The 12,875-nt window shown below is 53.1% G+C and overlaps 1 protein-coding gene across 2 annotated transcripts in view; it reads right to left on the bottom strand.

Moving 5' to 3' along the window:
- TSHZ3 (teashirt zinc finger homeobox 3) overlaps positions 1–12,875 on the bottom strand; it is a 101,272-nt gene that overhangs the window by 31,694 nt on the left and 56,703 nt on the right. The window lies entirely within an intron of this gene.

The raw sequence follows: 12,875 nt of genomic DNA, 5'->3' as shown, positions 1-12,875 counted from the left end.
GAAAGAAGGAAGGAACGAAGGAACGAAGGAAGGAAAGAAGGAAAGAACAAAGGAAGGAAAGAAGGAAGGAACGAAGGAACGAAGGAAGGAAAAAAGGAACAAAGGAACGAAGGAAGGAACAAAGGTAGGAAAGAAGGAAGGAACGAAGGAAGGAAGGAAGGAACATAGGAAGGTAGGAAGGAAGGAATGAAGGAACGAAGGAAGGTAGGAAGGAAGGAACGAACGAAGGAACGAACGAAGGAAGGTAGGAAGGAAGGAACAAAGGAACGAAGGAAGGTAGGAAAGAAGGAATGAAGGAAGGAAGAAAGGAACGAAGGAAGGAATGAAGGAAGGAACGAAGGAAGGAATGAAGGAACGAAGGAACGAAGGAATGAAGGAAGGAATGAAGGAACAAAGGAACGAAGGAAGGAACGAATGAAAGAAGGGAAAAAAAGAAAAAAAGAAAGCGTTAGTTAAGTGCTGAGCTTACCTAGGATATCTTCTCGACTCTCAGGAAAATGCCGCAAAGTCGATGGGCACGTGTATTTGTAAAATTAAATAGTTAAAATGTGGTGTTTCTTTGGAGCAAAAAAAAAAAAAATCTGCTCTTCAAACATAATTTGCCACCTTATTCTTCTCAAGGGGCAACAGCTTGAAATTAAAACTAAATTTGAAATTAATGAAGCACATTCTGGAGGTGGCATTCATTTCTAAAGTAATAAATTACTTGTATCAACCTCAGAGACAGCAGTTCCTGTCTGTCAATTAATATGTCTTATGCTTCTCCTACCCCTAATGCATTTCTTAACAGACAGATTCACAATTTAAATTAAGCAAGCATTTTTTACTCATTACATTTTTGAGGCTCAATCTTTAATAAATATAAAGTACAAAAACATCAATAAAATTTTTACGAAGTAAAAAGAAAGTACATCAATTGCAATAAATTAAAAACAAGGTTCTGTGGATTCTTTCTTTCTTTCTTTCTTTCTTTCTTTCTTTCTTTCTTTCTTTCTCTTTCTTTCTTTCTTCTGGAAAAGCAGGTCTCATAAAAGCTTACAGTAAGTTTTGCTGCCAGGGGATAGGCACTGGTTTGTTCCAGATGGGAGAGGAGACCCCGACTCAGCCCTGGCCCCATCCTCCATGTGTACACTCAGCCACTTTCTCAGCCACCTGCATACACACCATCCATGCAGAATTATGTCAGAACAAGTTCAGGAAAATTGGTATGCGGTGCTCATTCCTGCTGTATAAATATATACAAGACCTTCCAGTGGACCTTACAAATGTCAAAGTGTTTGCTCTTTAGACTACTTTGTCAATATTTACTCAGCATAAGCTTCATGGGCATCCAACAGGGATCTTGTCTTTCTGGAAGCAGTGTAACTGGGGATGTAAATCCAGTGTGCACTTCCTGAGCAGGTGGAGGGCAGGGCTGAGCAGCTCTGGGTTCTAGAACAGGCACATCAAGAGACGCACAGCCAGGCGAACACTCGTGTTAATGGGAATAAACTTTTTGTGTTTTTTTTTTGTGTGTGTGTTGTTGTTTTTCTTTCTTTCTTTCTTTCTTTCTTTTTCCCTTCCTTGCATCCAGGGACTTAGGTTGCCCCTTACCGGACCTTGCCTAGTTGGGCTGGCTTGGTGAACAACCAGGCATGGCCGGCCTTGTGGTGAACAGCAATTTTAAGGCAGACAAAGGGGGAAAAAGGGACCACTTCCAGCCAGCTTCTCAATATGCCTGTGTCAGAAGGCCCCTGGCTGATGGCGTTTGGTGGCCGGCATGGCTGCAGAGCTAACCGTCTGGCGGACCCAAAAACCAAACCCCAGACAAACTCTCAGAAAAGAAAAGGAAGCTTCATTTGTACAATTGACTTCCACAGTTTTAAAGACTTGCCTCCTACCAATTTGACACCAGGGGAAAAGAAAGTGAAATGAGTCAAACAAATAAGATTCCCTGGAAGACCCACAGACATTTCCCTTCCCTTGCTCTTCCATGCTGGTCGAGTGTGATTTTCTCCCATTCCTAAATCCCCCTTCGAGCGCCAAGAATTCTAAGCTGAGACAAGAGTAGCATCCCAACAGGTAAGTGGAGCTGGTGCCCCAGGGACACACACGTGTGTGGGCCACCGCCGCAGGCCTACGCCAATGGCAAAGCGAGGGGCTGGTGTTTGGGCCACGAACGCCCTTTACAAGCGGGCCAAGGAGAGGGCCCCGCTCAGCTCAGCTGACGTATGAGGTACCGGGGTGGGCCTCCAGTTTGAGGCCGTGCACTTGGAACACTGTGCTGACCAGGGGAGGCTCTTCTGCGGGCCAGGGTGGCTAAGGTGAATGCCTTGCTTGGGAAAGGAATAGGACAAGAAAAAAGAAAGAAAGATCTCCGTCTCTCCCGACAGCCTTCCTCAGCCGGCAGCGCATCCTGGAAGATGGCTCTCAGACTCCAACAGGGCTGGCAGTTCTGGAGGGAGGGGAGCTGGGGGGGGGGGCGCGTAGAGGGACCAAGAGTCACAGTCTGCCTGCAAGTGCCCCGGTGTTAGCAGGAAAGTCTTGCATCCCGAGAATCCTCTCGGACCCGGGCAAACCCGGGCGGCCGGTCGCTCTAGCCAGGGACGCACAGCATGAGCTGGTCAGAGTGTCCGGGGCGGGTCTGCATTTCTCTCGGAGAGGAGCTAGAGCAAGGCGATCGGGGGTTTAACCAGACACAGCCCACCATCTGCAGAGACGCCCCAGGTGCCCAGATGCATAATGTACCCAATCCAAGGGCCTCCATTCTGAACATGGAAGGGAGGAGAAAACCACATGGCCTACGTCCCACCAGCTGAGATTCAAGGAAAAGCCTGGCCCCGTGGAAACAGAGCCCCTTCTCCCCTGAAGGTGGCCCTTTGAGCCACAGCCTGCAAAGTGAACCCACACTCTGGGCACTTTGCTCTCATTATGGCTCCCACGGAATTAAGTCTGCAAGAGGCCACGATCCAGAAATGGCCCGGCTGAAGCAGCTATGGGAGGATGCCGGGCAGCCAGAAGCAGCTGGGGTCAATGGTAGACACAGACGAGCCCGCTGTGGCATGCAGACCACCAGCTAAGAGAAAAACCTAGTGGCTCGGCCCAGCCACCTCCCACCCAGGAGCACGGGGCCCCCCCGGGGAAGCCTCAGCACAATGCAGGGTGTGCATGGACCGTCTGGAGCACCCCCACAGGCACCTCACCTATCTGACCAGCTCCTGCCCCACGTGCGGCCCCCCGATGCCCTCCAATACGCTGTAAATCACCCAGCCCGATCAGTATGCCACCAGTCTGATGACTGAAGAGGAAATTAATATTGAAAGAAAAGTAAGGCCAACCTCCCTGGTGGGAACAGAATCCTGCTCTGAGGAAAATTAAAAAGCTTCGGTGCTGAGAGGTGTTGGGTCCTGGGGAGACCTGGTGTCACCCCACACACCACCCCTGGCCTCGTCACGGTTTCTGAGGCTGCGGGTGAGCACACTTGCACACGGCCAAGACAGGGACGCCATCACATATATATAGACACACACACACACCCCGCTGCTTCCTTTCCAGACCCGGCGGGGAGGACTATCTCCTTAGGCCGAGCCCCGGACTTCTGCCCGTCCGTCCTTCCCTCCACGTTAAAAGAAAGGCCAGAGCATGAATCGTTCTGCTACGTCTCGCGATCACGGCACTCCTCCAAGAATATCATGGCCACTCTCGTCACTAAACGTGGTGAGGGAGGGGCCGCACTGGCACACGGGGTTAAGAGAAGGAAAGGTGTATTCACTCCACAAATTCGAACTGAGGACCCACGCACGCCCGGAGAGGTGGTGCATGCTGAACCCTATATTGCGCTTCCTTCCTCTAGGCCTCAGTTTCCCCCTCCGTGTGAGACAGGGCATTGGATCAGTCGGCTCCTCCCCTGTCTCCTTCCTTACTTTATGGCTTTCCTGAGAAAGGGGTAAACTGAGGTAGAAACATGCTCACTCCTCCAAGCACGGGCTCCTCGTGAACACTCAGCCGAGGCATTTCTCAGTCCTTTCTTCTCCGGACGAAGGAGCAAAATCCCTGGTTTCCCGGACACTGGGACAGTTAATGCCCTGGTCAGGCAAGGAGGGGAGGGGAAACTGGGTGTCTCCAGTCAGTCAGAGGGGATAGTGGGACATCAACTGGGGGGCAGGCAGGCTGGGTGAGAAGCTGGTCTCTGTCCCCACCACACTGGCCTTCAAGGGCCTCTCCTCCCTAAGGGGCCAACGGCGGACACCATCCACTAGCCCGACCTGACAGTGAATCATGCAGAGCCTCAGGGAACTTGGCCACTGTGACCAGTTATGTGAGTTCCTTGCCGCTATTTAACGTTCTATATGTTCTTATCTGAATTCTCCAAGGCAAGGACCCTGGTCCACATTGTCCCAGCTTTGCACGTAGTAGGTGAGCAACAGGTACTCACCGTCTCCTTTGGAAAGAGAGTAGTTGGAGGTCAAATCCAGCAGCAAGAGGCTTGTTACAGCCTTTGTAACAGGATCTGCCCCTCCTCCTGTTCCCTGGGCAGCCAGCAGCACCCGCCCTCTCCTCAGTGAGCCCCCGCTCCAGCCCCTCCCGTCTATTCTCCATGAAGAAGCCACCCGATCCTTATGTCCTTACTGATCAGCAGGCCAGTCAGGTTAACCCCCACACCAAACCTGCAACAAACAGCCTCAGCGACTTCCCATCTGGCTTGGAAGAAAGCTCAAATTCCTCAAAGCAACCCCGAAGTCCTCCCCTGTCTTGGCCCTGCTTCCTCCCCAGCCCAGCAGCTTCTAGAACGTGCCAAGAGGCCTCTCACCGTTCAGCGTGCACTGCTACATCCTTGTGTGCGTCCACCCCAAGGCAGATGCACACAAGAGTAAGGTGAGCCAGTGCACCCCTCCCCAGGCCACGGGTGAGAGGTGATGTCCGGGGGCTTCTCTGACCCCAGCTTTCGCTCCCTTAGCATCCTCCCCCTTCTCGTTACAAGGCACACCACTGGAATCACCTGCTTATAGCCAGACGTTCCGGGATGCTCGAACAGACTGTCAGCTTCGTGTGGTCAGCAGCCCCCACCTCCCAGTGTCTCCTGCAACCTTACTGTCTGGCACGCAGTAGCCACTCAACATATATCCACGGAATGAGTGAATGAATGAATGAATGAACGAACGAACGAACACCACAGATGACTTCTTCAAACCTCCTAATAGTTGCCCAAACATCCACATGGATCCAGACTCCGGCCGGTCCCAGAGCACAGTGTGGCTATCTCAGGGGGAAGCGCCTCTGGGAAGGACAGACAGGATGACAGCCCCCACTCTGAGGAAGAGAGAAGGAGGCACGGCTGAGGGTGGTCTCCCTGCCCTGGAGCCACCCATAGGGCGCCCACACCCAAATATCACTCTCCAGGAATGCATTATCATGGTTCTTCACTCTCGAACAAATGGAACTGAAACTTTTGCTGCCGGCCCCGGTAGTGGGGGCGGGGGCTCTCATTCAAACCAAGTCAACAGCTGCAGAGACTCAAAAGACACACGCGGGAGTTGAGGCCAGCGAGCCAGCGAGGGGCGGATGGGGGCCTCGTGTTCCATTTTTCCCCAAGTGGCCCAGCGGAAAAAGTTTCTCTCCAAGAGGTGAGCTCTTCCAGATCTGCTACCAGTGCTTCCCCACTCTCTCTCCCCGCAATGAAAAGCAGGCGCTTAAAGCAGCAACACAGAAATCCATCTCTCCAGAGCTCAAGGCCAAGGGCGTATTTGGGGGCAGGTGAATGAACTGCAGAACTGCATTCAGGCAGAACCAAAGGGGACTCTGGGGTAGAGACGCACGTTCACGTGACACCAAAGCTATCAGAATTACGAGAGCTCCCTGCAAGCTCCCATAGCCCGGTACCCCTGGAACGTCAAGGATGAAAACCAATGGTCGAGCCTAATACGAGCTTGTCTATGAGCCGTTTTCCCATTCATTGCATTTGACCCTCTCCAAGGTCCCGGCAGGTGGACTGAATGATTCGTCGTCTATGCTGGAGGAAGCTGGAGTTCTGACAAGTTAGATGGAACACTCCCAAGCCCTCGGCTGTGACTCCACGGGAGTCAGTGCAGGTTTCCAGGGGATTTGACTCCATTCCTGGGGGAACCACACAGAAGGTGTGGAGCACGGGCCGTGCTCCCAGGACATGGAGCAGCCTGCCACCTCACAGCCTTCCCTGGCTTCCCAAAACCAGGGATTCCATGCCTGTCCCCGCAGGAGGGTCCCGAGTGCTCCCACCTCCTGAGACGTGGCCACGGGGACAATGGACATGTCCAAGGGGACGGTGGATGTGTCCAAGGAGTGAAAAGCCAGATCATCGTGTAATCAGGTTGGGAGGTAGCCGCTCTCTCATTAATATTTATTATCGTCATTAACTAAACTCAACCACTAGGTAAAAAGAAATTAATACATTTGATATAAATATAAAAGAGTAAACGGGGGCATAATGGAACTCATTTCTGGGCAAGTGGGAATTACCTTCATCACACTGTTGGGAATCTCTCCCAAAAAGGAGGAGATGAAGGAGTTGAAGCGTCCCTCTGGGTCTGTGCTCTCCAGCCATGGGGGCTGGGGGCACCGCAGGGCTGCAGGGGGCACCAGCAGGCCGGGGGGCAGGAGGGAGAAGGCATGGCTGCCCCCTGCTCCCGGAGGCAATGTCACAGTGAACTGTCCTGCCAATCTGCACTTCTCCTGCGCTGCAAGGAAGGTTCGGAGGTAAGCCCTCCGTTTTCAAATTCCCGAGACTCCTGGGAAAGGGGTTTTGCTTGCGAAAGCTTCCTCAGATTCCCTTCCTGCCCCCTCCCAGTAAGGGAGGCCCAGAGGAGTGCCTCCTGTTGTCCCTGTAATCCTGTCATTCATCCTGGGCCTGGGCTGGACAGAGGGGAGCGGACGCAGGGGGAGGACAGACCCTGTCCAAGTCCGGAGTCCTGTGTTGAGAAGGGTGAGGAGAGGGAGATGGCGAGGAGCAGAGAGAGAACAACAGGAGAAAGATGGGGAAAGGAGAGAAGAAACCACTAGGAGTGGGGCTTGGGGGAGACAGAGACAGACAAAGACAGAGAAACAGAGATACAGGGAGAGACAAAGAGGAAGAGAGAGACACAGAGAGAGGAAGGGACAGAGGCCACCAAGGGAGTGGGAGGCGGGCAGGGAAGGGAAGAAAACCAGTGATGGACATCTAAGGAGAGACAGGCAGAAGAGATTACTCCAGAAGCGAGGGTGGAGGATGGTGAGTGCAGAGAGGGCCTGAGCTGGGAGTCCTGGTGCGGGGCTGGGTCGGATGGGGGCCGGGGGGCTGCTGTGGGTCAGTTCCAAGGCTGGAGGCTCAGGACAGTCTCGGCCTCCCCTGAGCACTCAGATTTTCAAAGGACGCAAGGTCTTTTGTTTTTGTTTTTATTTTGTTTTTTAAGAACAATTTAACCAGCTGAGGAGGTGACCAAGAAGTTAACTGCTCAGCTGACCCTGGTGAGCAGAACACGTGGAAGGCCCGCTTCTGCCCCAGAGCTAGCGTCCTGCCTGGCCTGGAAGCGCTGGGGGGAGCAGGCCCCAGAGGCCGGGCCTTCGCAAACCCGAAGGGTTCCCTCCCAGGCCCTCGCGCGCGCAGGACCACCTCTGAGACTCGGAACTGCCCAGGTGGCAGGCCTGCGCCTGGACGGCGTGTGAAGAAGGCTGCAGGCTCAGGAACCTGGCCCTCCTGACCCCTTCCAGGGCAGCTGTGCAGCTGCCCTCACAGCCAAGTCCTCTCTCCCTGTTCCATACATCGAATTCAAGTTCAGTTTCGAGAAACCCAAAGCCCTAGCCCCCTGGTGAGGCCCTGAGTCCTCTCCCTGCGTTAGGATATGCCTGGACCCGGTAACACACTGGGTCACCATGGGGCAGGGTGTGGTCTCGGCCACCTCTGGAGCCCCCCCTCCCCCCACACCTGGGCCCAGGACAAAGCAGACTCCCATTCATGACAGGGGACCACTGGGAAGCCCCGCCCCCGGGGAGAGCGGTCACTTGGGAGATGGCCTGCTGATTTTGTTGGCGGTCCTGCGCTGCATGTTTTCCTGTTACAGTGAGGGATGTCACAGACAGCGAGACCGTGGGCCTTGGCTCCTGCTCTGCCATGTGCTGTTCCTGTGACCTTGAGGTTCCTCCCCAGACATGGTTGGGGAGAAGGTGGGGAGCAGTTCCTGCCACACCCACCTCCCAGGTGTTTGTAAAGAAGCAAGGTCTCCCTAAGGAGTGATGGCATCAGGGCTATTCCAGGTTAAAGGGACTCTGCATTTAGAAGGAGGGCCCCACTGTCAAATAAATAAATAAAATCTTAAAAAAAAAAAAAAGGGCACCTGGGTGGCTCAGTCGTTAAGCGTCTGCCTTTGGCTTAGGTCACGATCCCAGAGTCCTGGGATCGAGCCCCGCATCGGGCTCCCTGCTCCGCAGGAAGCCTGCTTCTCCTTCTCCCACTCCCCCTGCTTGTGTTCCCTCTCTTGCTGTGTCTCTCTGTCAAATAAATAAATAAAATCTTTAAAAAAATAAAAAAAAAGGAGGGCCCCAGAGACCTGCAGGAACCCCAGGGGCCTGTACCTGGGGTTGTGGGGTTCGGGTCCGACCTCTGGGCTGACTCATGCTCTTGCAAATGCAGGCTTCCTAGCTGATGGTCTCCCAGACCACCAGATATGCAGGCTGCCTTTTGGGAAAGGGGGGCCAGCAGAGCCCTGCTGGGTAAGAGCTCCCCACGCAGCAGGCTCTGCTCCCCCTCCCCCTGGCCACCTTGTGGGCTGTGGAGAAGGAAGAAAGCCAGAGAGAAAGGAGAAGAAGAGGGAGAGAAATAAAGAGAAGGGAAGGTGGCAGAGGAAGGAAGAGACATCAGATGAGCATGCCCAAAACTAAAATCTCTGACCTAGCACGCCCGCTCCCCGCCCCACCAGGCCTGGGTCATCCTCAGGACTTCTGGGAAGGAAGCAGGCAGGGGCGGCCCCAAGCCTGGCTCACCCCACAGCTCTGCCCACTTCCACCTGACTCCAGATTCCCAGGCTCCCAGATCCGTGGGGGCGACGGTTAGACCAGACGCCCTTCACTCGGTGCCCACACCAGCAGCTCTCTCCAGCCCCCAGCCACCTTCTCCCTGCTCGGCCCAGCCCCACATCACGTCAGCTTCTGCCCTGAGCCGCCTTCCTCTTTACGGGGAAAGAGCTCAACATCCCCAGAAAACCTCACCTAAGTCTCCCTCTGTTTGAAACACACCTAGAAAATCCAGGCAGACTGACCCATTTTACACAAGAATTTCTGTTCTACAAAGGAAGCCCACAAAGTGCCCGGATCCTGTGCCCTCAGGGTTATTTTTACACAGATCTGTCTTCTGTGAGTGCAGCCATGTCTGCAGCAACTAACCTGTCTGGTGCCCCTGGATTTGGGGCCCTGAGTTATCCCCAGATATTGAGATCCCACAAAATGGGCTGCCGGGAGCCTGGAGGGTGAGGGGCAGGGACAGGTAGGGTGCCCAGGCTTGGGCCGGCAATGACAGAACACTTTCACCCTCAGGGAGCTCCCAGAACTCTGATACCCAGGGCTCCCAAGAGGGAAAACTCAGAATAGAGTGCATCCTGCTGTCTGCTGCCTGGGAGAGGGGCTCAAAGGAGCAGCCCTGATGTGGGACTTGCTTTCTGTGCCCAGAGAGGAAGAGACGGCAGGAGGAAGTGAGTGATGGGGGTTGGGGGGAGCTTAGCCAAATGCGCTGGGTAATACCAAGGTGGTCAGATTGAGCTGTGGGCCTCTGTTAGGGTACTAATGAGGCAACAGAGAGAGAAGATTGATTCCAGGGAGGGAGGAAGCATGGCTTGGTACCCAGGAGGTCACAATCCAGCAGAGAACATGAGGTTTCTCCAGCCATCCACCTGGGCACCCAGTATCACAAGGCATCACTCAAAGCATCTGCAGTGATGGAGGTCACAAGGCTCTGGGGACAAGGAGACATGGCACTCGTGGATGGCACCGGGTAGACCCAGAGGCCAGCAGGCATCCCCGCTGGGCCCTGGGGCTTCCCAGGAACCAGGATAATCCCCCAAAGGGCTCAAGCTAGGCCAGGGGAACGAGGAGTGCATGGCCGGGCTCTGGGGGAAGGAAATGGTGGCTGAAGCGAGAGTGGTCAGGAGTCCTCCAGAAGGCTGGCCACGTTGGGATGACAACCTCCCCTAGATTGATTGCTCTTCCCACTAGCAAGGTCAGGAATATTAATTTTGTACAAGTTAATTTGATGTAATGTGCAAGATGAACGCTTGTTCAGTTGGGTATCACTGTGCTAATAAAGCCTCGATACTCTCTTGCCAAGAAAAGCATGGCATTAGCTGATTGGTGCATAACGTCGGCGTGAATCAGGCAACGTCACCCTTCAGCGGAACCAGGGTGGCCAGGAGCTTCACAGGCTGCTGCTGATTCTTTAGGAGGCCAGTGACAGCAAGGTCCTGGGGACACCTCCCAGCTGCTGGGAACCCCAGCATCTTCTGAAGCCTGAACACCCAGACCAAGGCCTATCCCTGTAGATGTGGCAGGGGGGCCTCCTGAAGCCACACGTGGTGCTTCCGCCCCAGGGTAAGAAACGCTGCTGAGGCTTCTCTCTGTGGATTCTTGTTGCAAGGAAAGCCTCATTCGGCCATCTCAGCAACCCTTCTGAACAACCTCCCTCCCCTTCCCAAGACCTTCCCCTGCGGGAGAGGCGGGTCAGACAACGAGGAGGCCAGGAAGTTGGGGGGCTCCCCAAGATCAGCAAGGAAAGCGAGCTCCCTCAGCTCTAAGGTCACACTCCCCCCATTGCTTCTGGGGGGATATGCTCTGCTACAGTCTGGGCACCCACCCTGTTGCAAGAAAAAACAAATGGATCAAAGACACAGGTTCAAAGCAATTGCCTCAGACAATAAAAAGTAAATAAATACTCAGTTTGGGGACCCTCGGAGTCCCCTCTGTCCTCGGCTTCAAGCACACTTCATCCAAAGAAAAATCCTCTCACCTTGGTGGAATTTCAGACAGCAGCAAATAGGGCTTGGGTGAATTATTAGGGGCAAGGGATGTACTCAGACTTCTCATATGGCACACATGAGCAATGGTCAATTTTGCTAATGGCGAAGAAGAATCATGCCTTACACACCTTCAGCTCTGGAGCATGGGATCTCCTGGAGGTCGGACATAGTGATCCTCACAGGATAGCTTGTGGTTCTCAATGAGGCAGCTACTAAACCAAGGAGAACTCTTGCCTATATGCTCACTCAGTGATCTCAAAACCTGGGGAAACCACAGTTGAGAATAGGGCAATAGGTTAAGGAAATTTTAGGTAGTCCTTATGATGGGCTTCTTCAAAGTGGGCTATAATGTACAACTCAAATTCTTGCTGGGCCTTATTGGCTGTTCTTCATGGCACCAAAAGATCTGTATCCAGGAAGAAGGTAAATGGATGGCTTCCATGAAAGAGGAATGAAGACTTACATGGAAGAGGAGACAACTGATTCATGCAACTGATCTCTCCACCCACCCATCCACCCATGCACCCATCCACCTATCCGTCCACCCATCCATCTACCTGTCCATCCATCCATCCATCCATCCATCCATCCATCCATCCATCCATCCACCTATCCATCCACCCATCCTCCCATCTATCCACCCATCCATCCATCCATCCATCCATCCACCCACCCATTCACCCATCCTCCCATCTATCCACCCATCCATCCATCCAAAAACTCATCCCGTCATCCAACATTTATATGATATAAGTACATACATACTCTAGATGCTTTAGTTTAGGAATAAGAAGTTGTCAAAATAAATAATCAGAGTCACAGGTTTTACTTTAATGTGGTCAAGATGACCTTGGTTACATAGATCACAGGGCATTAGAAGATCATACACCCTCAGAAACTTCTTTCATAATTCAAAGTCCAACAGAACCAAGCTACATTTTACCTTCCAAGTTTATCTTCCACTGCCCACCTGTCCTCGGATACACAAGCCACCCTTCCCTTATGATGTTCCTTTGCCCTTCCTTGGTCTACACGTTTCTTTCACTTTGTGTAACATGCTCCATCTTTTCATATCCTCCTCCTGGCCCTCCAAGACCCTGCTCATTCCACTTTTCCCAGGAAGCCCCTTCGCACTTGTCCCTCTGAAAGCAACCTCTTTAATCTCAGTGATGAGACACCATGGGTGGAAAAGTCCTCTCTAAACTCTAACTTCTAGAGAAATATAAGGAACGATTATTAGCATAATTACTTGTACCAAGTCTCTCTTGGCGTTATCCCACGTAGCTTTTACAATGGTTAGCCATGGGCATACACCTTCTCCGTGCACATTGCAGAGGCAGGGACCCAGCATTCCTCACCTGTGCGCCCTTCACACAACCTGGCGGGTCAACACTCTTACAAACTCCTGCCCAAATTCACAGCCTTAGGAGCTGCTTAGCCTAAGAACTTCCACACACCAAGTGGCAGACGTTCCCGCCAGCACCCTTCCCACTCTCAAATGCAGGGCAGAGCAGCCCCAAGAGCCTTCTGACCTCTCCCACATCTCTTCAGTCTCCCCACTCCCATTTCACAGAACAGACACGCCATGCAGAGTCAAGGCCACAGTATTTCTCAGGAGCTCCTGACAAGGGTGCTTATCGTATGACTGCAGAGAAAATTGGGAGGAGAACGCTCCCAGGGACCAGAGGGAAGCTCAGCCCTTCCCTCCCTGCACGGGTACCAGCATGGTAGCCACCTGGGTCAGGAGGCCTTCTTGAGGCCTGCAGCACTGACAGTGAGCAACCCATTACTCACCTAGCACTCAGCCAGCACTCAGTTAGCACTCAACCAGCATTCAGACAGCACTCAGCCAGCACTCAGTCAGCACTCACCTAGCATTCAGAC

Source organism: Mirounga leonina, unplaced genomic scaffold, assembly GCF_011800145.1.
Source record: "Mirounga leonina isolate KUSES-001 unplaced genomic scaffold, KU_Mleo_1.0 Mir_177, whole genome shotgun sequence".
Taxonomy (NCBI): Eukaryota; Metazoa; Chordata; class Mammalia; order Carnivora; family Phocidae; genus Mirounga; species Mirounga leonina.
Note: the sequence above shows the minus strand (reverse complement) of the source record. Positions and strands in the feature narration are given on the sequence as shown.